This window comes from Sorex fumeus, unplaced genomic scaffold (genome assembly GCF_029834395.1).
Source record: "Sorex fumeus unplaced genomic scaffold, SorFum_2.1 ptg000151l, whole genome shotgun sequence".
In the NCBI taxonomy this organism is placed as follows: Eukaryota; Metazoa; Chordata; class Mammalia; order Eulipotyphla; family Soricidae; genus Sorex; species Sorex fumeus.
In genome coordinates this window covers 1,895,996-1,923,043 of record NW_026606208.1, presented here as the reverse complement: position 1 = coordinate 1,923,043, position 27,048 = coordinate 1,895,996, and positions in this window count along the sequence as shown.

Sequence of the window (27,048 nt, the reverse complement as noted above, 5' to 3'; positions counted from 1 at the left end):
CCACATCTTGGGCATTGGGGAAAATAAAACATTGCCTTGAACCTTGCGCTGCCTCCCTCAAGACAGAGCGTGATCTGTTTCATTCTCACGATAGCTCTTTCACCTGTCAACGGTGCCCAGGGCCTCAGAGGTGTGTGGAACTGTTTGGCTGCTCTTTATATTCGTGTTTAGATAAAATCCTTCAAAAGGAACAGCCATTGTCCCCACTTCTTTGTGGCAATGCTAAATGCATGGAAAGGAAGCTAATTGCATCTCTGAGGTTTTTGCCTGAGTGCCTTGTACAAAATTTGCAGCGATCGTGCCATTATTCTGTTCATCACTGTGAAAGGCAGCTGATGAACAAAGCGAAAGACTCCATTGATTTTCAGACTGTTTAATAAAGGTATATTTTACATCATTTAAGGAGGTGTCCCAAGTTTCATACCACAATCGTACTTTCTAATCAGTTGAATATTGATTTAATGGGTTTAGTATCTTCTCATCAATGAGGACTTAAAAATCCCACAGTTCCCAGGGAGATAAATAGAAACCAGCACATTCATTCAAAAGAGGGAGGTGGTTTCTTCTAATGGTGGCTGAAGGGCTGGTTTGTACCCTGATGCAAATGATCTGATTTTCTTTCTCATTAGCTCTCCTTGCCAGACTCAAGAAGTCATACACAGACATGAAATGATATAGCCCTTCACAAAACCCAGCACTGTCCTCATCTCGTGAGCTCTTGCTGTACAGAATACCATATACTCCACAAATGAAATATTACTTATTATTAGATCAAAATGCTGGGTCTATTAATTTCATTGAGTATTTCTATTCTTGTTCCATAGAAGAGGGGGAAATGGGAAAAAAACTCATTGGCTTCCACTGTGCTCTTTCTCCTTTGGATCCTTTTCTTATTTCCATAATGAAAAACAATATCTTTTGGGTTTGCTTTTTGAGGAAGGCTGGTTTATTAATTAATTAATTCATTCATCATCCTGTTATTCATCGATTGCCTGGAGCAGGCCCCAGTAACGTCTCTTTCATCCTAGCCCTGAGATTATATTCAAGGCTCTTTAGGAGAATGAGACCCATCATTGTTACTGGTATTTGGCATATTTGGTGCGCCACGGGGAGTTTGCCAGACTCTGCCCTGTGGGCAGGCTATATTCGATAGCCTGCAAGTTTATTAATATGCTTTTAAAAATGGAAACATTATAACAGAAGCCCTCCCCCATATTAACATTCAGGCAAAAACAACAGCAACTAACTGGAAAACGTTTTGTGGTAATTCAGATTGATTTGCAGGAGGCAGAAGAAGTCCTGCTGGCTGTTCAACATGCCTATTTGCTGTTTGTAATTCTGTCTTGGACAATGTCTCTTCTGTCTTCTGGCTGGTTGTCAAATATCATTAGGGGTTTCTGGTGATGTTTCCTTGTTCATGCCATTCTTATTTCTCTACTAAAATTCTGGCTGCCTATAAAATGACTCTGATGATTCTCTTTTTGTTGTGAAAGAGTAGGAAGATTTGTCGCTGTGTACAGAGAACATGACACAGGAAGACTTGTGATTGAAACAAGCTTGAATGTAAAGCACTGAATTTTGTCTCCATTATGAAGAAACCAGTTGAACGAGGGACTGTGGCGTCACCTTCCCAGCACAGGGCAGGCAAAGATGACAGTGCATGCATTGAGAACACACTGCTTTTCACAATGGCCAAATCATTTTTATAAGAAGGCCTTTGCTATATTTTATGTTTGCTCAATCCAGCAACCGATATTCTCTCTTTCTCTTCAAATAAAAAGCCCATCATCCCCAGAAGGTGCTAGGCAATCCAGCAACCAACGTGCTTCTCTCTCTCTTTCTCTCTCTCCTCAAATAAAAAGTCCCTCATCTCTAGAAAGTGCTAGACTTCTCTAGAGATTGAATTACTCTGAATTGTAAACAGCCATAATCCCACGGATGATACTGAATTGAGAGAAAAATCATACATTTTGCTGAACTTGCTATTATTTCTGTTATCAACAAAGGGATTACTCCTTTATCCTTGGACCATTTCTGAAATTTTGACCCATAACATATTGATTATTAGTGCTGCTTCCTACTATTGTGTCTGAAAGAAACATGGCTGTTTAACTCAAATAGGGGTCTCTTCTTAGGACAAGGAGAAATTACCAGTTTAGTCAGTTTAGTGTTTAGTCTCAAAATGAATGCATTTGGGAAAAGTACACAGAGAAAACTGCCTAAAGATGGACTAAATGGAATATTTGAGGTAAGGCATGTGCCTTCAAAGTGGATGCAGTGCCATGATCCAGGTTTGAAATACTAGCATCTCACATGGTCCCCTAAGCACTTCCAGTAGTCACTTCTGAGCACAGTCAGGAATATCCCCTGGATACTACTGGGTATAACCAGCTCTTCTCATTGTTCACACTAATGCATAAAGACGTAATTGCATCTATAACCTCTAAAAAGGACATTAAAGTGAGGGATGGAAGTCTTAGCATAGAACAGATAACATGGGACAGGGAAAATGGCTTCTGTGATTAGGTCCAGTTTTGGACTATCAGGAAAGTATTCCTTGTTATGTCCATGTTCAGTATCCTTAAGGATTCTCTGGAGCTGGCCTGAACTTTATTCCCTCAGCTTTCCGATCTTATATAAAATTGTTCCTAACAGACATTTCTAGAATAATCTTCCTTAACTTGATCAAGCATTTTATAAAGCATTTGATAGTTAATTATCTGAAATATGTGATAGTTTAGCAGTTAGACAACAAGCAATAAAAACACTTATATGAGTGACTCAAAATAGAGTGGTGTATAATATAAAAAAATGGTGGGGGAGGTATATGATTTGGACAACACCAGACAATATTCAGGGTTTCCTCCTAGTTCTGTGCTCAGGGGTCACTCCTGGCAGTGCTTGGGGGACTATATGTGGTGACAGGGATTAAATTAGAATTAGTAACATGCAAAGCAAGCGCCTTAACCTATTCTATATGAATGGCTCTAAAAACATTTTGAAAGTTCTACAATTTAATACATATTAAAAGACAGACTTTGACTTTTCTCAGTTTACAGCTCTAGGAAAAGAGTTCAAACACCAACTTTAGTAGTGTGCACTTGCAATTATTATAGAATAAGATGTTTTGTAACAAGCTACATAATTTTCAAGGAGATACCAAAGTGCAGAATCTGAGATGCAGGGCTTTGAATTTGGAAATAGCTATCACTTCCAAATAGTTTGAGTGACTGTAAAATACTCTGAGGATGGCCAGGGGGTGCCCTTGACAGCTCTTCCCCTGACCGCCCAGGTTCTGGGGGGGCCCAGGCTGCTCCCCCAGACGGGGTGACCCAGGCCATGGGGCAGACGGCAGAGGAGATGAGGGCCAAGCCAGTTGATTGATCACTTCACTTATCACTTATCACTTAACTTCCCGTTAGTCGTCGATTTGCTCGAGCGGGAGCCAGTAACGTCTCCATTTGTCCCTGTCGCATGCTAGTGTAGCCCAATGGCATCTGTTCACTCCGGGAATGTGAAGGGCCTCAAACCGATTGTTCATGATCTTGACAAAGAAGTCTGACCATCTGGTAGGTGGGCGGCCACACGGTCCTCTGACAACCCGTGGAATCCAGTCTGTAACAGCTCTAGTACAGCGGTCGTCTTTAAATCTCATTACGTGACCAGCCCATCTGATTTTCGACACCTTGGCAAATGAGAGAGGTCCCTGATTCTTGATCGTTGACGATGTCAGAACTCCGGATTCTTTCTCTCATTTGAGTGAAACGTGATATTCCAAGCATAGCTCTTTCTATTCTTCTTTGGGAGACCTGAATAGCGTTCTCATCTTGTTTGCATAGGGCCCAGGTCTCTGAGACATATGTTAATGCTGGAAGAACAGTGGAATCAAAGAGATGTGCCTGGAGCCAGAGGTTCTTCGTCCTCTTAGCTATTTCTTCGACGTTCTTGAAGGCGTTCCTAGCCGCTCTCTTCCTCCTGCGCAGCTCGGGTGCCAGGTCATTTGTCATGTTGACCTCTCGACCTAGGTACACATAGCTGTTGCATTCGGAGATGGTCGTTCCATTGAGAGCGAATGGGGCATCAGGAACAAGGCTGTTTCTCATAAACATTGTCTTCGTAAGATTCAGCTGTAGTCCTACCTTTCCACACTCACTATCAAAGTCGGCCAGCATTTGTGCCGCTTGGCTGATGTTTGGTGTTATTAAAACAATGTCATCAGCAAAGCGGAGGTGGTGTAGTTGCCGACCATCTATCTTCACTCCCATTCCTTCCCATTCCAGTCGTCTCATGATGTTCTCGAGGGTGGCACTGAAGAGTTTCGGTGAAATGGTATCACCCTGCCACACCCCTCTCTTGACATCAACGATCACTTCTTTGTAGAATGGTGAGATCCTGGTAGTGAATCCGCAATACAGCTCACGGAGGATCCTGATGTATTGGGCTTGAATGCCCTGATTGGCTAGGGCTTCAATGACAGCTTCCGTCTCAACAGAATCAAAGGCCTTCTTTAAATCAATGAACATTAAACAGAGCGTCATCTTGAACTCCCGAGAAACCTCAATGAGCTTGGTTATTGTGTGGATATGGTCAATGGTGCTGAATCCTTTGCGGAACCCTGCTTGCTCGCATGGTAGTCCTTCATCTAGTGTTCTGCCAATCCTATTTAGGATGACTCGAGTGAACAACTTGTAGATGACAGACAATAGGCAGATCGGGCGATAGTTGCCAATGTCATGGATGTCTCCCTTCTTGAACAGTAGTACGGTCCTGCTGTTTTTCCATTGGGATGGAACCTTGCATTCAGACAGGTAGCGAGTGAAGAGCCGAGCCAGTGTATTGATGAGTACTGACGGCAGGTTCATCAGGTGTTCAGGTCTGACCTTGTCTGGGCCGGGTGCTATTTGTTTCTTTACCGACAAAATGGTGTGTCGGATTTCGGAAGGGAGAAGGTTGGGAACGACATATCCATCCTGTGGAATTTGGTATGTCGGCAAGTGGACATGGCTATTGAAGCAATTTGAGTAGAAGTCGTGGATAATCTTCTCCATTGCCGTTCTGGAGGATGTGATGGATCCATCAGGACGTCGGAGGGCAGTCATCTTGGTCTTATAGTTGGCGAAGGACAGGCGGGAGTTACGAATACTTTTCCTGGCTTCTGCCGCATCTACCAGTACTTCTGCTCTTCTCTCTTTGAGGTCTTCCTTGATCGCATCTCTGCACTGCTTTGTGAGCTCGGACGTTAGCTTGCGGTTGCCTGAGTTGATTGATCAGATGTTGTTTATTCCATTCTCCCCACGCTTCTGCCCCAGTCTCTCTGAGCCTCCCATTCTAGTCTCCACTGCCTCTCATTCCTGTCTCCTCCCGTCTCTCCCACTCATCTCTCCCGGGCCCCAAACTGGACCCTCTTTCCTGGCTCTGGCTCTTGATCTCGATCTTCACCCCTCAGCCACTCTTGCGGGCTAGTTAAATCCAAACCTTGAGGGGCTGGGCTTACACATAGGTGTGGTCACAATCAATAGTGTTAAAGTTCTACCCCTCAGGGGATGCTGCTTCTAGGACAGATTCTCTTTCAGCTGGACCACCCACCCAAGGGTGGCATCCCATGGGTGTGTTTCTCCTCTCCTTGTCCAACAAACATATAAGCATTCATGATATTAATCATTTTGTATGGACACAGTTAAGAGACGCATTAAGCTTATAGAATTGCTCTCCTGGGGTCATCCTGATCTCAGATTACAGTGCTCAGGCCAGATTAGTCTTTTTTATCTCTAGCAGGGTCCTAGTCTCATCACTACTTTTGAATCATGACAGCATTTTTCCGTGATCAAACTCTTAACTTTTAGTTAAGAATTGTGGCACTTTGGCCAGTCCCATCTTGATGCCAGGGTAGCACATAGCTTACCGCTTGCCCTGGTTCCATCCGGTCCCTCTTTGGGACCCTGCTTTTGGGGGCACTAGGAAGTGAGGACAACTGAGGCTTAAGTTGAGAAAGCAGATGCCCTGAAATGAATAATATTCGAAGCCAATTAAATCCCATGTTACAAAAGCATAACATTAATTGTCTTCTTGTGTCTATACAAAAGGACATTGCTTTAAAATAAACTATTCAAAAGACATAAGGAAAAGAGAAATGCAATATTAACTTACAAGTTTAGTGTCCTAGAAAGATCTGACCTTACAAATTAACAGAAACAGGTTAGGGGAATAAGCTGATTAACTGTTTGGGGAAGAGAGCATAGAGAAGTGGTTACAGATAAACAAAAGAATGGGAGTGACTTGGGAGCACTGGGATGGGTGTGACCAGATAAATCTAAGTACCTTGTGGTAAGGGAGAAAGGACAAAACAATGTTATCCTACAGAGTGACGAAGTTTTATTAAAATTTCTTCTTTGAATCTACTTAAAAATGAAGATAAGATTAACAATGTGGCTCTTCCTTCTATTATTTGTGATAGCCTCAAGGTAATCACCACTACCTATGTTTAGAACAAATTTCATTTGTGATTACTAGCATTATGGAATTGGCTGAAGACAGGTTAGAAATATACTGAATTAAAAGGTAAAGGTAAAGGCCCTCCCGTTGATCGTCGATTTGCTCGAGCGGGCCCAGTAACGTCTCCATTGGAGACCTTGTTGTTACTGTGTCTGGCATATCGAATACTCTCGGTAGCTTGCCGGGCTCTCCGAGAGGGGCGGAGGAATCGAACTCGGGTCGGCCGTGTTGGCCGCTTGTAAGGCAAACGCGATAGCACAGCGGGTAGGGCGTTCGCCTTACAAGCGGCCAACACGGCCGACCCGAGTTCGATTCCTCCGCCCCTCTCGGACAGCCCAGCAAGCTACCGAGAGTATTCGATATGCCAGACACAGTAACAACAAGGTCTCCAATGGAGACGTTACTGGGCCCGCTCGAGCAAATACTGAATTATGAGGGGAATTATATTGACAGAGGACCCATGAGCCTTTGCTGATCAGACATTTGTTTAAGCATAACTGCTGGGCTTCCAGCCTTCTAGAAATAGAATAGCTTTGGAGTAGATCGTGTTTTCTCTGGCTGCATTTCCTTCACATTGTAGATAATATCAAGGAGGATAACATGTAACAAAGAGCCTTCAGAATGTCAGCAGGAAGCAACTAAGAGCAACGGTCTAGGACTTTCATCCTGGAGTGCAGAATCAGCAACCTAAATCAGCAAACTCTTCTGTTCCCTGGCTGGGGGAAAGAGACCACAAATTTTGCCAGAGGAGCATGAGACAGACTTGCAATAAAATGATGGCTGCTTTGTGTCTGTGTTCTCTTTTTTTAGATAAATTTCATCCAAAATTATATAATGGGGAATATATATATGTGTGTGTATATATATATATATATATATATATGCTGGATCTTCCATTTGTAATGCAAGATTGTGAGGACCAGATAAGTGTATATCTAAACCATATGCTAATGGAGACTGATAGGAAAAGTTCTGGTAACTTTGACTAAGCTAGATTCAGTGACAGGGTGGGTTCCCTTCCTTGGGGACAAGGAAAGTGAGTTCTGTGAGTGGGGATCCAATGAAAATATCTGGGAGTTTTTCATATAGAAAGAGTAGAGTAGAAAGGCTGGGTGTTGCCTGGGCGTTGCCATTACACATGTTTCGTATTGAGAAAAACTAGATTTTCTTGCACAAATTTTATTGGTTATGTGACGAGGATCAGAATAATGTAATGTACTTTAAAGATAAGTGAACCATGTTAGTTTTAACATTTCCTTTCTACTCTTTTTTTGAGGGAAAGGTGCACCGCATGATGCTGAAGCATATGAAGTTGCTAGAAGTTGCTCCTGCAGTATTTGGGGGCACAGTGCTGAATGTCAAACCCATGCTTCCTGCAGGCAAAGCGTATGTCTGAGTTCTTTGAGTCCTTTTCATATGCAGGCATACTAGTTAAAAGTGTCACAAGCTGGGTGGAACTAGTTCTTGAGTTACTGTCGAGACCCCATGTTAACCTTTAACCTTTACAAGAATATGTCATGGAGCTAGTTTTATCTTGACTCATATAATTCAACTAGATGTTAAGCTAGATATGTCCACATTGGGTCCTTAATTATATTATTTAGTCATGAACAAAAGTATACAACTTGAGCATGAAACTTGAGTGCATCAAACTCTCTTGCTGTCTTAATTGAATTATGCTTATGAAAGATGTGTAAGAATATTGCCATTTCTCCATTATTTTAAATAAAATTCTAAAGCAGAATGTGTAGGATATTTAACTGATTTCTCAAGATATCATGGGAATAGAAAGATAAATTGTTAACAGGTAAGAAAGGCTCAGTCAGTGTTCACTAACCAACTTCCATATCTAAAAACAATCCAGCTCATGAAAAGGATATTGATGTATATGGTGTCACATTGTGCTTTCGCTCAGAGATAAGACCTACCTCTAAAATGAATCATCTATTAATTGTATCACAGAGTGAAGTCAGCAATTTTCTTCAAGACAGTTTCTAACAGTCTGAATGGCTTGGTTAAAAAATAGTAGGTAGGCACTGCTTTCCACAGAGGCTCCAATTCTATAGACTGCTAGTGCCCAGTAGAAAGTTCTGTGGTTATGTGGGTATTTTACCCTTTAAGGGGACCATGCAGTGCTCAGAATTGAACCCAAGCTTCCCGCATGTAAAATCTGCCCTTAGCTGTTGAGCTATTTCTCGACATGTTCTTTATCTTGCTGTGTGGTATTATAGCTACACGCATGTGCCCACTGAACAATTGACTAAATTTGAAAGGGCATCTGCAGGACTAAATTTTTATTTGAGCTTTTTTTTTTTTTTGAGAAAGTTCTGGAACCACACTTGGCTGTGTGTGCTTGGGGCTGATTCTCTGCCTCTGTGTCCAGGAGTCACTCATAGGATGCTCAGGGGACCATATGTGGTGCCAGGAAATGGACAACTGTACAGAAGACAATTAATTGCTTTACCTGCTGTACATTCTCTCTGGCTGAAGAACTAAATTTTTATTCTACTTTATCTCTATTTACTTAAACCAAAGTAAACTCATATGACTAGTGTCTGCTAAATTGGATCACATAGTTAGGGAACTGACAGATAAAATACCTAAAATGCATTAAAGAGGCATATTTATTTCAGATATATATTATATAAAGTTAATTTTATCGGCCATGTTGGCTGCGTGCAAGGCAAACGCCCTACCGCTGTGCTATCGCTCCAGCCTTTACTCTTTTAATTTTATCAACTTATAAGTTAGCTTAAGAGTGAAGGCAAGAGGGGCTGGAGAAGTAGTACAGTGGGCATGTCACTTGCCTTGCAGAGGCATACCCAAGTTGATCCCTGGCACCCATGTGGTCTACTGAGCCCCCAAGTGTGGAGCCAGGAGTAAGTACCAAGCATAACAGGGTCTGGCTCAAACAAGCAAACAAACAAATAAACAAACAAAAAACCTCAAAAAACCCTAAAATAATGAAGGCAAGAAAAACTCAAAGATATTTTGTGGAGGAGGGGAAAGTTGGTGCATGAACTCATACTCCCTACACAAATATTTTGCAGCCCAACAAAAGCCTTCTAGTTTAAAAGATATAACAATTAAAGAGTAATACTTTAGAATCTAAAGAATAATAATGCTCAGATGGGAAAGGAATATAACAAGAGCGAGGTGAACACAAACAAATCATCTGATTATTGACTAAACAATTCGTTTTGTGGAGAGTATTACAGCTTTTTTTTTTTTTGAACAAGCATTAGGATAGTTTCCGTCCCTGAAGACAGGAACATTAAGTATTGCAAAATCTTGGCTTATTAAAGAATTGCTCCTCTTATCGATTTACACCCTCCTTCAGTCTCTTTCCCCCACGAGGGGTCATTTGAAACAGATTAGGTTAGAACCAAGCATAGGGAAGAAATGAGTGTACAATCACTATACCTTCACTCAGCGTTTTCATAGGCATCGGAGACTCTGCCTTTTAAGGGGAGCACTGGAAACCCAGTTCTCACTCAAAGTTCCCTGCAGTTGTGTTTTCTGAAACATGCACACAAGCTACAAAAAGGACAAAGAATATGCACCTCATTAAAGAGCTCACAGGGAAGGGGCAGGTGCTGAGTCCCACTCTTCCATTAGAGCAGAGCATCTACCCAATGGTTTATCTTCCCCACCAACGGAAATATAGCAGATGGAATCCCAGGAAAAAGAACAATTTCCGTTCCCTACAATTCTTTCCTCTCCTGCCTGAAAAATTTCTAACAGGTTTTTGAGTTAATAGGGAGAGCAAATTTGCCTTCTGCTGTGAGTGGGTCTTTCTGTATTCAACTTGGCACTGTGCTCCTGCCACTTACTCTGATTGCTCAGGAATGTCTGCCACTTTTCCTCCCCTCCAGGAACTCTTTGCATAAAGATGACCTCATCCTGAACTCTGAAGGACCCAGGGAAAGAGCATTCCTCTTGGGAAAAAAATATGCTTTCTGTACACCTCTGATGTCTGATTGAGACTCAAGTGCATTCACTTTGGAAAAATAACACAGCTGATGAGTTATTTATCTCATTAACATTTTAAGTTGGGGGGTGGTAGAACATATAATATCAACTATCATAGAGTGGTTTTCCAAAATAGGGGATAACCCCCTCTGGAGGGCACAGGAGCAGTTCAGTGGGGTGATAGTGCCTTGAGTACAATTGGGGAGGTGGGTGGCACATTCAGTTTGTTTAAAAAATGCAAATATCTAGGGGGATGTGCTAAGTCATTATGTTTTCTGAGAAGGTGGTAAGTCAAATAAGTGTGGGGACCACTGTAGGGGATCTCTGAACCATAAAAGTAGGACATCTGTGCCATTTGTTTCATGTGCCTCTTCTTATTGAGATTGTGAACCAGAAGAGTTAAGCACCTGAGATCAAATAAAAAATATGTTTGTAAAAAAATGAGTTTCAGAAAATAAGCATTAAAATCCTTATGTTTTAGCCTTGTGTCAATTGAGGACTTTTCTTGTTGGGTCTTTATCATAATATGTGTACACAGACTAACTATGATCAAGGCCCATTATCCCACACCTTAGTATGTAGGAATAATTAGTGTTCAAGGAATCAATCACAATATTGATGAAAAGAAACATTTTGTAAAAGCCCTCAAATTATAAGGATTTCTGGGAAATCTCTCTCTCTCTCTCTCTCATTAAACTTCTCTACACAACCTGAATAATTTGCATTTTTTTAGGATCATCGAGGGTAGGTTTATTGCTCCATTAAGCAGTAAGGTAAGGTAAAGGTAAAGGCCCTCCCGTTAATCGTTGATTTGCTCGAGCGGGCCCAGTAACGTCTCCATTGGAGACTTTGTTGTTACTGTGTCTGGCATATTGAATATTCTCGGTAGCTTGCCGGGCTCTCCGAGAGGGGAGGAGGAATCGAACTTGGGTCGGCCATGTTGGCCGCTTGTAAGGCAAACGCCCTACCCGCTGTGCTATCGCTCCAGCCCATTAAGCAGTAAGGATACCAAAAACAAAAAACAAAAACAAAAAAACAAAAAACAAATCACTGCTATTAAACCTTTGTCAATTTTTTAAAACAGAAAAGATCAAGGTTTTGTCTAACCATTCATTTTACTCACAATTTGTTTGGAGGTACCCAACTAAATGACACTATGTTTGATTACATTCAGAGCAATAAGTTGTGATACCAAAGTGTTGTTGGCATCTTTCAAGTTATAAGATTTCCAGAATTGGTCAACTCTCAGTGACTGGTTGTGTAATGTTAAGACTCAAGTTGTTTTGATTTCCTATGTTAGAACCCCTAAAACATTTATTACAATGAATGAAAATGGCAAAGGTATTATAGTAACAAGTCAAAAACAAAAAGCCAGTGAATTGAAATGAGTTTATTGAATTCATTTAACGACTCAGAACTGAGAACTAGATGGGCAAGCAGTGTTCTAAGCTGCAAAACTGTCACACGTTTTCTTCCAGCATCATAGGAATGTATCTGGTGTATCTAAAAACTTTGATGAGTGCCAATAACCCAAATACCCACAGTGCCAAGAGAAAATCCATTCATCCAGCAATAGCTGTATCTGTTTGCAAATTAATTTACTTGAATAAATTCCCATTACCCAGAAAACAAATTCAGAGAGGACACATACCCTGCTGATAATCCAAATAAAGTGTGTTTTACAGATGGGCGAGTAATGTCGACAAATGTTTGATGATACTTAAAAAAATATTCTTCTCACTAATAAAATGCAGCTGTGAAAAAACAAAGCTAGCAAGAGATGGTTGTTCTAGCACAAGAAACTAAATCTTAGGCATGAAACAGAGCTGGAGGTGATCGTTACTAAGTGAACTGAGTTGGAAGGAAAAAGACAAGCACCAAAAGATCTTCCTCATAGATGAGATATAAGAAACAAAGCAAGGGATAAGACATCGTCAATGGAGCCAGACCTGTAGATAGAGCAGGATCAGAGCAGCAAAGGCCAATGAGGAAGGGAGTTCAGGACAATGGTGCTAGGGCATTGACACTTATGATGATAGGGCTGGTGAAGTAGCATAGCAAATATACAAAAATAATAATATGAAAACTGTTGTTAATTGGGCCGGAGCGATGATAGCATAGTGGGTAGGGCGTTTGGCTTGCACGTGGCCAACCCGGGTTTGATTCTTCTGCCCCTCTCAGAGAGCCCGGCAAGCTACTGAGAGTATTCCACCCGCACGGCAAAACCTGGCAAGCTACCTGTGACGTATTCGATATGCCAAAAATAGTAAAAACAAGTCTTACAATGGAGACGTTACTGGTGCCTTCTCAAGCAAATTGATAAACTACGGGATGACAGTGCTACAGTGCTACAGTTGTTAATCACGTTGTCAAACAAAACAATAATAATAGGAAGAAATGGAATGTTATGTCACACACATGAGTATCCTGTGATAGAGCCACGGTGGAGAGTTATGAAATAGGAATTCTTTCACTGAAGAGTGGGGGAAGGTCACAATTTAGTAGCCATTTCTCTCATTCTCTACTCTTAAGAGGCATGTATGTTATCTAGTTAAAGCAACTGTTTTTGAGTTAACACGCTCTCTTTTTTACCTTTGAGTCAAACGTTGCTTGCAGCTATTACTCTATAGTGATTTAATCCCTCCTAACACATAACTAAGATTACTTTGATGAGCGGCAAGAGAGTTTGGGGGCACAGAGAGGTAAAGAGGAGGACAGTAAGGGGACGGGCACTGGAGTGCGCACATCAGAGCAGCCCTCCCTTCAAAGAAAAGACGAAATCATAAAATTTACATACAAGGGGTGCTACATGGAAAGTATCATGTTAAGCAAAATGACTCAGAAAGAAAGGGATAGACATAGAAAGATTCATTCACCTGGTGAACATAAAGTAACAGAATAGGAGACTAACACCCAATAATGGCCGAGATTAGTACCAGGAATTTCACTCCATGGCTTGGAGGCCAGCCACACATGCTAGGGGAAAAGGGAGCTCAGATAGAGAAGGGAGCACCAAATAAAGGTGTTGGGAGGATCTTCCCAGGATGGGAGAAGCATGCTGAAAGTAGACTATAGACCAAACATGATTGTCACCCATTGCCTCTTTTGCAAACCACAACACCCAATAAGAGAGAGAGAACAAAAGGGAATGCCCTGCCACAGAGGCAGGGTGGAATGGGGGAGATAGGGTTGGGAGGGATACTGGGATCCGTGGTGGTGGGAAATGAGCACTGGTGGATGGATGGGTATTTGATCATTGTATAATTGAAACCCAAGCACGAAAATGTGTAAGTCTGCAACTGTACCTCATGATGTCTCACTATTAAAAATAAAAAAAATATGAAGCCAGGGACCGTTTGTTCTAATACACAACATCATTGCCACTTACCTCAATGATCAGGATTGTAGCAGCTTCCTGTTTTCTCTGCGAACTGCACAGATTCTGCTGAAATGGGTAGAACCCCTTCAAGGATTTTGATTAGCAAGAATGAAAACTCAGAGTTCTGTGAGGTTTGTCCCTCCCTTTACTCTCTGACCTCTCCTTCAGTTTACTTCTAGCCATGCTGACCCCCACCCCCACCCCCTCATCCCCCGCCCCCCCCCCCCCACCTCCGCTATTCCTATCTTTGTGTGAAGAATCTAGAAATGACAGGTAGTGAAACAACTAAATAGCACTTGAATCTGTCAGACTGAGCCTGTCATACAGCTTTGTTTACCCAAACAGACTCAACAAAGAAGTCATTAAAGCTCAATTTAAATTCTCAATTGCCTGACTCCTAAACCTTGGCTGTTTCTGGCGAGGGTTGCTACTTTTACTTTGTTTGGAAGGTGCCGGTTAACAATCAAAATCAGGGTTTCAGAGTTTGAGCTCCTTAGACAAATTTCCCAAGTTTGCATACAAATCTTCAAAAGGCAGAGATGTCAGTTATCTTTTCTTTCAATGAAATATGTATTGAACATCGTGATCCTTGAAGACACGGTTGACTATTTTATTTATATTTCTTATTTGATAGTCTCGAACTGTGTCTTACCCCCTACAAGTACAGACGGCAATTACCAAGTTTATTACACTTGTTTTTGTTGTTGTTATTTTTTTCCTCAGAAAAAGTCTCTACCGTTATTGAACCTCTTATAGATTTTGGTTCAAAGGAAACCTTTTGAATTTTTACTTGGGTTTGAATGCGTGAATCCCGAGAGGAGTTTATGGCTCTCGGATAATCTGTGTTGGAGATGGAGTGAGGAATGAGTGCTCTCCCAGAGACAAACACATTAACCATAGTTTTGATAAACACTGATTCTTCCTCCACTGTCAGCTCACAGAGGTTGATGCAGAGGGCTGATCTCTAGCATTTGGATTAATAAATTCTCCTGGAAATGAGAGGAGGCGAGGCCTTTTCACAGTTGCCCAGCATCCAGCCAAGTGAAGGGGGCATGCCAGGCAGTCACGTATAATAGGAGTATTTCTCTGGAAAGCATTTTCTTCCAGATGTCATTTTCCTTTCTTCTCTCTTCTTTCCCACTCAACAAGGACTCTCCACAAAGCAGCAGCTTCCTTGAAGGGTCCCCCTCAGATCCCTGGCTGTGTTGTGACTCCCAGCTGCACGCTTTTTTTTCCCTCCCAGCTGATAATTTTGTGGGGGACCTGGTGTGAGAAGTGTTACTTGGTGCCAGGATCCCTGCTGCTGAAGGGCTCAGGCTCAGAGATGAACCCCCTGGGGGTTTTGTTCTCCCTGAGTGTTTGTCTCCTGCGGTGTCTTTCTTAAGGGAAGAATTTCTGTTGTTCCTTGAACAATACAGGAAGCTGAAGGGCCAATGAGGCAATGTGTTTGTGGGGAAACAATTTATTATTTTAAATGGAGTTGTTAAGAGGGATAATTGGCCTTTTTCTGATCTTTCTTGAGGAAACAGCTTTTCCATTTCTCGCACAGACTCATCCAAGATACTCGCATTTGCAAGTTTAATACAAGCCATTCCCTTCAGAAGCTCTCCTGGCTTTCAAGATGCCTATTTTGTTGAGAAATGCAATCATTGGAGTTCTGGGGGGAATAAAATTAAAATGATGGTTGGGTGGAAGAGTCAAATCCAGAATGCTAAAGTCTAACAATGCCTGTGGTCCCATCTAAGACCTCCATTCAGACACCTCATGGAGTGACTACATGCCCTGAAATGGTGAAGGGCCTCCCTCTCCTCTCCGACCAGGCAAACAAGTGGCCTTTGTGGTGTCACTTCTTACATTCCTGTTTAATGGAATTAGACGATCAAATTCACTGCTTAATCTATAATCCTGTAAACCCAGTCTGCTTATCCCAAAGGTATTTGGACTGATGGTGACTTCTGAAGCTTAAATGAAAGAAGGAAGGAAGGGACTATACATTTAAGGAAAACACATTTCTAAATTAAAATCAAAAGCCCATTATAAAGTAATCTTTCTTGGGAAAAGCGATTTCTTTAGATAGAGCTAAACTCTTAATATTATCTGCACCATTAGCTCATCAGCTGATATCAAGGTTAGAACCTGAAGCGGAGTGGGGGTGGGGGTGGGGGTTGGATGCTTAGGACCACTGGCAGATTCCTGTACTTAGGTTTCCCAGGCATTCAGTCTGGGGTAAAATCTGTGAACGTGCATTTCTGGTCATTTCCCAGCAAGTGCTGATGTTGCTAGTTCTGTGACAAACTTCAATTCAAGGTCCTGTTACTAAGCTATCTACGCTTCAAAAGGCCAATACTATTAGAGTCAAGAGTTGGTATAAAAGCACAGGTTTGTTCAGATTCGAGCAATCAGAGATGAGTTGGTGAACACGTTGTCTCCCCAAAGCATCTAACTCTTCCCCTCGGAGTTGGGGCTATTAAACAAGGGTAACCCTAGAGGAAGAAGGTTAGTGTAACAGTGGTGGGGTGCTGGAAAGGGACAAAAAGAGGGGTCCATTTATGGGGCTCTACAAGGCCTTTAGTCCTGCATCAGTCAGTGATTTGGTGGTGGAGGTCTGCTTTTGGTAAAAGCTTTGAAATAAGAAGCTCAGCCTCCATGAGCCTTCAGAGATTTTTCTCCAGAGGTCCTGTTGCTTTTATCTCTCCCCTGTGTCCAAGACTGACCTCTACTCTAACATCAAAAACACTCCTGTAATTTTTTAAAAGCCAGGGCAGGCACTGGAGCGATAGTAAGCAGGTTGGGCTTTTGCCTTGCATGTGGCTGATCCTAATTGGATCCCCAGCATCCTATATGGTCCCCTGAGCACAGAGTCAGGAGTAACCTCTGAGCATAGTGTAGGTGTGATCTCCCCCAAAAAAGAGGAGGAAAAAAAAGGCAAGGCAAAGACCAAAAGGACTGAGAAATTATAAGAGGTGGAGAACAAGATGAAGCCTCCTAACGCCTATCTCTGTGCTCTGTAGTCACTATTTTAATCCATTGTATAAACTTCCTTCCTTTGGGGACGATTCCCATAAATGACTTTTAGGATCCTGTGATCTGAGACATAGAACCACTCAACATAGAACCTCTTCTCAACCATTTGCATGATACTTAATAAATTATTTGAAAGAATTTATTTCAAAGGATATTTTAATGATGTGAAGTAGGAGTTTACGAGAATCAGAAGTTTTCTAGATTGAGTAATAAATGGATTCATTTTAGTTATTTGTTTAATAATGCTATCTTAGCTTATGGTATGGGAAACTTGGAGGAAATGCATTATGCATCATGTCATGTCATTTAAATACAGATTGAACTCAAAAGTATAAGAAACTCAAATTAGAAATTTTAACTTCAGGTGACTTATGAAGTTATTTTGAGCTAATTAAAACAAGGTTTGCATGTGACTCAGCACGCTCTTTCTTTTTTTTTTTTTTAGTGAAGTAAAACAGTTTTTAGGAGACAATTTGCTATGTTGGGGAATCAAACAAGGTTTGGGCATATGCAAGACCAGTGTGCTGTCTCCTTGCTTTATCTTTCTTAAGCATATGTGATATCACATTTACACCTCTTTTTTTAGTCAAATTCATTAGAAATGTATTTACTGAGACTGTGTAACGTGCTATGATTTGACCTTTCTTTGATTTATTACATCATTTACCTATTAGCTATGACTTTTAAAGGTTTTTTTCTACCCTCAACTTTCAGCCATGAGAATTGTATTATTCAGTTTTAGTTTAAACATCAATTCATTCCAATGTATCTTTTACCTGAGCACCTATTTTTTGGCTTTGGAGGTATTGTTATAGATATAGGTGAAAAAAAGAAACAGATTAAAGGACTGCACTCCAGGATCTAACTGGGGTGAGCTGAGGTTTGGGGAGGGCAAAGGTGGACTACAAGCTGGAGAAGGAGACGAGAGCTCGATCTTGTAGAGTTTAATAAAGTAAGACAAGGAATTTGGTTTTTATTTGAATGACAAGAAAATTACTGAGGGATTTTGTTAAAGGACTTGGATTATTTAAAGAAAATGGAACTACTATTCAGGGAATGAGCTGTCAAGGAGGAATATTGGAAAGAAGACATGGACCCTAAGTGGTGGCAGAGCTTCATTTTATCTTTATCATCTAGGCATTGAATAACGTGGCAATATGCCCAGATTAATTTTAAGTGACTCATCAAAACTCAAATTTACCAGGTGTGTAAAAAGAATGTATTTTTTCCTCCACTTTTTGACTTTTGCATTTTTTTAGTGAAGTAAAACAGTTTTTAGAGAAATTTACTTAAGAGGAGAAAGAAGAGAGAGAGAGAGAGAGAGAGAGAGAGAGAGAGAGAGAGAGAGAGAGAGAACTGTTTAAAAGGAACACAAATTCGTTCAAAAATTTGAAAAAATGAATCCTCTCAGTCTTTATGAAGCAAACATTACCCTGCTACAAATAACAGACAGGCATCATAAAAATGAAAATTATAGACCGATATCTTCTGATGAAGATGAATGCAAAGAACCTAAACAAAATAATATCAAGCCAAATACAATAATACATAAAAAAATCATTAACTGAATCTAAAGGGATTCATCCTGAGATTCAAGGATGGTTTAATATTAACTTGTCAATGTAATATATCACATCAAGGAAATGTAAATTATCATATCATGCAGAAAAGGAATTTGACAAAACCCAACACCTATTTATGATACATAAAAAAGCCTAATAAAATGGAGGTGGGAGAAATTTCATATTCAAATGTGCTCAAAACCATTAATCATAAGCCCAGATTTTTCTGGAAAAAACCCAGAAAGCTTTTTCTATATGATCAGGTCATAAGACAAAATTGTGACCCCCCCACCATTATTATTTAATATGCTTGAAGTCCTTGACATAGCAATTAGGCATAAAAGAGACATTAAGAGCATCTGGATCACAAAGGAGGAAGTTAAACTTTCACTTTGTGCAGATGATGTGATATTATACTTAGAAAACTCTAAAGACTCTAGATTATATAAAAGCTCTTAGAAACAAAAGACTTGTTTAGTAAAGTGGCACATACAAAATCAACACAGAAACTCACAGCTTTCCCATATATTAATATTTAAGAAAAAAGAGCACTGTAGCACTATCATCCCATTGTTCATCGATTTGCTCAAGCGGGCACCAGTAACGTCTCCATTGTAAGACTTGTTGTTACTGTTTTTGGCATATCACATATGCCACAGGGAACTTTCCAGGCTTTGCCGTGTGGGCAGGATACTATGGGTAGCTTGCCGGGCTCTGAGGAGCTGAGGAATTGAACCCAGGTCAGCCGTGTGCAAGGCAAACACCCTACCCACTGTGCTATTGCTCAGTGAACAATGGGAGGACAGTGACAATGACAATGACAAAAAGAAATAGAAAAAGACATGAAGAAATAGGGAATAAAATAGGGAATAAAGCTATATTCCCTATTAATGGGTTGATAGGACTTATATTGTTAAAATGATATTCTTTTCCAAAACACTATGCAGATTCAATACATTTCTATAAAAATATTATGATATTTTAAAGACATAGATCACTCTTAAAATTAATGAAAAAATATATCTCCCCAAATAGCCAAAGTCATCATAGGAAAATAGAAGATGGAAGGTTTTCCTCTTCCCAGCTTCTAACTATACAATAAAGTTGTAGTAATCATGGCAGTGTAGTACTGGAATAAGGATAAACTCCCAGAACAATGGAATAGAATTGAGAGTTTAAGGATCTTGAGGTATATTGAGAGTTGATCTTCAATAAAGGAGCAAACAATATGAAAAAAGAAAAGGAAAACCTCTTTTAATAAATTGTCCTGGAAAAAATTTGTATTCACCTCCAAAAAATATAAAAAGAGAAAGATAGTGTAGTGAGTAGTGTGCTTGCCTTACATGCAAATCAACCTGACCTGAGTTCAGTTGTGGGCATTCCTTATGGTTCCATGAATATGCTAGGAGTGATTCCTGAGTGCAAAGCCAGGAGCAACCCCTGAGCACTGCTGGGTGTGGCCCTCACATATAAACACACAAACAAAAAACTAACAAACAAGCAACAAAAATATTCAGATCCCCTTCTAGTACCATGCACAAAAGAGTCAAACTTAAATGGATTAAAAAACTTGATATCAGACATAAATCCATAAATCATATTGAGGAAAACATAGATAAATAACTTAATGACATGTAGTCAGGGATATCTTCAATGATTTGCAACCACTGGTAAGCAAAATGGAACCAAGTAAAACAAATGGAATTTTATCAACATAAGAAGCTTCTGCACCAAAAAAGCAAATGATAGCCCAAATAAAAAGATAGCCCACAGACTCAGAGAAGATACTTTTTCACCAATCTTCAGATAAGAAGTTAATATCCAAGATAAATAAAGTACTAGAAGAACACTAAATGCAAACAAACAAACAAAACAATCAAAAGAACAACTACCTCATTGAAAAATTGGGTAACAGAGATGGCCAGAATCATGCCCAGTGAAGGAATACAGGTTCCTAAAAGGTATATGAAAAAGTGCTCTGCATCTTTTTTCATATTTTATGCAATTTTAATATGCTTTCCATTATTAACTTTTTTAAAAAAGTTGATTTTTAGTTTAAAAAACAATGCACTGACCAGATTATTCATTTTTTATTTTACACAGTTGTACAAATATTCTAAATACACATATGTGTTTAAGATGATGGCAAATAAGATTAACTGTACAATACAGAAAGAAAGAAAAATACTCTAAGTATATTTAGGAGCAACAGAAATGTCTATACAAAACAAGTAAAATGGAATATAAATTTTGATTTTTAAGGTATTACAATAGGCCCAAATGTTCGTAACAAAAATGTTCTCATCAGGGAAATGCAGATAAAAACAATGGGACTGGACATATCACCAAGAAAGAAAAAAAAAAACCTGTTTCAGCATGGGTGTGGAGAAAAAGGGACCCTCATTCACTACTCGCACTGATTGGTCCAACATTTTTGGAAAACAATATGGACACTTCATCACAAAACCAGGAATTGAACAAAACCAGGAATCTGACCCAACAATTGTATTTCTGGATATGTACCCCAAGAGCCAAGAAACTCAATTTAGAAAAGGCATAGCACTCCTGTGTTCAGTGGTGCTCTATGCACAATAGCCAAAATCTGGAAATAACCCAAATATCCACAATCACATGAGGAGAAACAGAAACTGCGGTACACAACACAATGAAATACTGCTCGGCTGTAAGAAAGGAAATCTGCTGCCATGTGGATGAAGTTCAAGAGTATCTTGGTCAGTGAAATTAGTCAGAGAGGGGCAGACAAAGACTGATCTTCCTCATGTGTGGGGTTAAAAAAAATCATAGTAAGGAAATAACAAATTTCTTGTTGCCATAGGTACAATTGTGGAGGGAAAAGGCGCAAGGGTGGGGGTGTGGAGCTGAGATAATTTATGTATAAAACCCAATAACAGTTTGTGAGTGAGGGTGCCCAAAATACAAAGAAATAGAAATTTAAAGGAGAGAACACCGGCTTCTCCAGAGGTGAAGGATTAGCCCACTTAAAAAAATAATAATTAAAAATTATTTTAAAACATAAAGAACTCCTTCATATAGGCTCAGGTCTTGTGCGAGGCTGGTTTCTAAGAATCTATAAGGACTTTGAGGTCAGACCTGGTCTCAGTATCAGCTGAGCCACTTAAGCAATATGCTTAACCTCATAGGGCCCTTTTCATCCAAAGTGGCACCAATAATGTTTCTAACTCAGGGCTGTTGTGGGCTGTCATAGGTGGTGCACAAGGAGTCCTGGCATTGAGCTTTGGGGTGCTCATTTACATATATTTGCATATATTTAAATTACATTGTCAAGAGATAAATGTGATACAAAATAAAAACAGGTTAAATACTGTTCATTCCACAGGATCAGGGCAGTTATAATTATCATAGGTGAGAAAAGAAAACCAAGAAACAGACTTGGGTCAGGATGAAGGTGCCTTTCTCACAGTCTTGATTTCCTTCTTCTTGTGTTTTTCAAACTCGCTAATTAAATAGAAAAGTCACGAAGGGAGAAAAAGTCTCTGAAAAGAATATGTTTATTTTTCTGCCGTTGTTCTTGCGTTATAGATAAGAAAATTTTCTTTCAAGAGGCAAACCCATTATTCTCATTTCCATATTGAACTCCAGTCAACCTTACACTTGAATCTTCAGAACACCACAGACTCTGCCTCTTGGAAATACGACGGTGGTGGTTTTACAATTGTTTGTTGAAACGTGTGCCGTTGGCTTCCATTTGCTTTGAAATTATGCCACAATTCTAATAACTATCATGTGTTCTCAAAATAAGACTTAACGAAGACTTTTCCCAGTAGCCCTGTGAGATGGGAGGAGTTTTAGAGATGAGAGGTAGGAAATGGGATTATAGAAGAAAGGAAAATGAAAGCACCGTCTAAACTCTCTTCATGTTCTAAATCTTTGATAAAAATATTTTAATTCAAATAGTATAAATCTATTGCACAAATAGATTTATAAAGAGAGCGACACAAACAATTCTCATTTTGGCCAAAGAATTCTAGGTCTGTTCAGTGATTGCACTATCACTGCAATTACTTTGTGATGACAATGAACAAACTTAACTCCTCCAAATATGCTTAAGGATAATTTCACACCCCAGTGCTATGCAGCTGCTTCTTCCATGGCCAGTGTTTAACAGCTCAGAGCAAGAGCACATGGGAGAGTCAGAAAGGAAACATTGCAGACGATTTCAATTTGAAACCATGGCATTGAGAATATTGTGTGTTATCTTCACTGTTTAAATTTTTTTCCCCTGAGCAAATCCAAAGAGATGAGAAGTCTGAATTGTATATATTTTGCAACATTTTTCTAAGAAGCTTCTAAGTGAGTTTGATTTGAAAGATCAAGACACATTTTGCCTGGATTCTTTTTAAAAAAATTTTTTTTAATTCAGGTATGTTCTGACTGTTTCAACTTCATTAACACTTAGTCTACCAAGCTGAAGTATTAGAAAAATTATTAGATATTGAAATCCTATACATTTTTAATAAGCTTTGCCAAGTTTTTCACTTTGAATCTTTAAGTTGCATTTTTGTTTTTCTGAAATGGAAATCAGACTGTAACAAAACACACATAAAGTTGCTAAATCCACAATTAGTAAGAGGGAGAAAAGGAACAAATGTCCTTAGTGTTTTGTCATCTGGAAAGAGACTATTCATAGAAAAAGGCTAGAAAAATATTCCATTCTTTAATATTCAATAGTAATAAATTGGAGTCTGTGGAAGATTATTACAGTGGCATTGAACAAATGACTAGTCATCTGATGGTTCTACCAAAAAATCACTATCCAGTAAAACAAATTTTTATATGTAAGTATATATATAAAAAATTGTGGCATATATATACACATATGTGTGTGTGAGTGTGTGTGTGTGTGTGAGATGGGGATCAATCAATCATTCTATATTATGCATACATTTTTTTTTTCTCAACCTAAGTTATCACTGAATATTTCACCTTTGAGATAGTTCATATCATCATCTTTTTTTTTTTCTTAATGGGGACAATATTCAACTGTGTTTGAGAGGTGAGTAAATGTGGTGCGAGGGATCAAGTCAAGGTCTTTGCATGTGTCAGACAAATTCTACAACTTGAGTAATTGACCTTGTTTGTACCTCAGTTCTTTTTTGTATGTATATAGGGACTGAAATTCAGGATATGTTTCAACTCTACAGTATCCTTTCTTCTATTTTTTTTGTCCAAAGAAACTATCCACTGAGGCAGTTAGACATATTAAAATCCAGGATAACCTAATTTTTGTATTTTAAAGGAACAAAGATCTACCTTTAGAGAATTGATCTATAACTTTGAATTGATCTATAATTTTAATGTTAAAATTTCTCACTGGTAAGCATAAAGATTTTACACTGGATAAACATCTTGCCTTCTCTGATCTATGCCAAACCTTGACAAGAAAACCCAGAGTCAACCCCATGTGTAAATGGAGACAGGATAAGAAAATGGAAAGCGAAAATGAGGATTGCCTATAGTCTCAAAGTCCATTCAGTGATGGTCAGGCCATCAGGTTTTAATTTCTGATATTATGGGCCATTCTTTAAAATGCTCTTCTGAAGATTAAATATAAGATCCATTGTTCTGGCTGAGAAGTACAAACTATCAGAAGAAATAGCTCTTGAATTTTTCAGCCCTTCAACAACTGCTCTAGCTAACCCCAGACATGGGGAGATGATTTGACAACAATTATGATCAAGACAAAAAAAGCGTTTCATTTTATAGATGAGAAAAATTGAAGAACCCAGAAAACTAGCAATTTTTGTCCATGTGATTAGATACTAGAGAAAACATTCTGGCAGAATCTAAGTTATTTCCTATTGCATTCTTCCAAGGTTCAACCAACTTTTTTGTAAAGGACCAGATAGGAAACATTTACTTTGTGGACCATATGTTCTCTGTTGGTATAATTCAACTCTGTTCTAGTAATAAAGTAAACATAGACAATAAATAAACAAATGGTCAAGGCTGTGTTCCAGCACAATGTCATTTATAGAATTAGAAGATGACTCAATTTTTTTAACTACAAGAGATATAGTCATAGTTTTCTTTTTCTTTTCCTTTTCTTTTTAAAAAAATTTTTTATTAGTGAAATACCATGAGGTACAGTTGTAGAGTTACAAATTTTTGTGCTTGGTTTTCAGTATTACAATGATTAAGTACCCATCCCTCCACCAGTGCTCACTCTTCACCACCAATGATTCTAGCATCCCTCCCACCCCCATCCCCCGCATCCCATCCTGCCTCTGTGCAGGGGATTCCATTTTGTTCTCTCACTCTCCTTTTGGGTCCTGTGGTTTGCAAAAGAGGCAATAAGTGGCAATCAGGTTCGGTGTATAGTCCACTTTAAGCATGGATCTCCCATCCTGGGAGGATCCTCCCAATATTCTTTATTTGGTGCTCCCTTATCTATCTGAGCTGCCTTTTACCCTAGCATGTGCGGCTGGCCTCCAAGCCATGGAGTAATCCTCCTGGTACTAATCTCGGCTATTCTTGGGTGTTAGTCTCCTGTTTTGTTACTTTATGTTCCCCAGATGAATGCAATGTTTCTCTGTCTATCCCTCTCTTTCTGACTCATTTCACTTAGCAAGATACTTTCCATATAGAACCATTTGAATGTAAATTTCTTGACTTCATCTTTTCTAACAGCTACATGGTACTCCATTATGTAGATGTACCAAAGTTTCTTTAACCAGTCATCTGTTCTTGGGCACTCGGGTTTTTTCCAGATTCTGGCTATTGTAAATAGTGCTGCAATGAACAAATAAGTGCAGATGTCACTTTGACTATACTTTTTTTGCCTCTCGGGAATACATAACCAAGAGTGGTATTGCTGGGTCAAATGGGAGTTCAACTTCTAATTTTTTGAGAATTGTCCATACTGTTTTCCCAAAAGGGCTGAACCAGTCGGCATCCCATCAGCTGTGAAGGAGAGTCCCTTTCTCACCACATCCGTGCCAGCACCAGATGCTTTTGTTCTTTTGGATGTGGGCCAGTCTCTGTGGTGTGAAATGATATCTCAGTGTTGTTTTTATCTGCATCTCCCTGATGATTAATGATGCAGACCATTTTCTCATGTGCCTTTTTGTCATTCGGACTTCTTTGAAAAAGTTTCTGTTCATTTTGTCACACCATTTTTTGATGGGGTTAGATGTTTTCTTCTTGTGGAGTTCAACCAGTACTTTGTATATTCTTAAAATAAACCCCTTGTTGGATGTTTATTGGGTGAATACTCTTTCCCATTCTGTAGACTGTCTTTGTATTTTGGTAACTGTTTCTTTTGAGGTGCAAAAGCTTCTTAGTTTAAGATAGTTCCATTTGTCTATCTCTGTTTTCACTTGCTTGGCCAGTGGCGAGACATCTTTTAAGATACTGTTCGCTTCAATGTCATGGAGGGTTTTGCCAACCTTGTCTACAATGTACCTTATGGGTTCCGGTCTGATGTTGAGATCTTTAATCCATGATCTTACTTTGGTACATGGTGTTAGACAGAGAGCTGAGCACATTTTTTTTTGCTTGTAGCTGTCCAATTCTGCCAGCACAATTTGTTAAAGAGGCTTTCCTTGCTGCACTTCACATTTCTTGTTCCCTTACCAAAGATTAGGTGATCATACGTTTGGGGGAAGATGTCAGTATATTCAACCCTGTTCCATGGTCCGCAGCTCTGCCTTTATTCTAGTACCATGCTGTTTTAATTATTACTGCTTTGTAGCATAGTTTGAAGTTAGGGAGGTTAATTCCTCCCATTTTCTTTTTTCCAAAGAATTTCTTCAGCTATTCTTGGGGGCTTATTTTTCCATATGAATTTCAGGAGTGTTTGCTCCTTTTCTTTGAAGAATGTCATGGGTATCCTTATAGGGATCACATTGAATTTCTACAATGCTTTGGGAAGTATTGCCATTTTGACAATGTTAATTCTACCCATCCCGGAGCAGGGGATATCTTTCCATTTTCTCATGTCCTCTTTCATTTCCTGAAGTATCATTTTGTAGTTTTCTTTGTACAGGTCTTTTACTTCCTTAGTTAAGCTGATTTCTAGGTACTTGATTTCCTGGGGCACAATTGTGAACGGGATTGTCTTTTTTCTTGTCACTTTCTTCTCTCTCACTATTTGCATATAGGAAAACCATGGACTTTTGGGTATTGATTTTATAGCCTGCAACATTACTATACAAGGCTATAGTTTCTAGGCGTTTCTTGGTAGAGGTTATAGGGTTCTCTAAGTACAGTATCATATCATCTGCGAATAGTGAGAGCTTGATTTCTTCTTTTCCTGCTTGAATGCCCTTAATATCTTTTTCTTGCCTAACTGCTATTGCAAGTATGTCCAGTACTATATTGAACAGCAGTGGAGAGAGTGGGCATCATTGTCTAGTCCCTGATCTGAGAGGAAAGGCCCTCAGTTTTTCCCCATTGAGGATGATTCTTGCTGTAGGCTTGTTGTAGATGGCTTTAACTATATTGAGGAAAGTCCCCTCTATGCCCATTTTAGAGAGGGTTTTCATCATAAATTGGTGCTGGTTCTTGTCAAATGCTTTCTCTGCATTTATTGATATGATCATATGGTTTTTATCTTTTCTTTTGTTGATATGATGGATT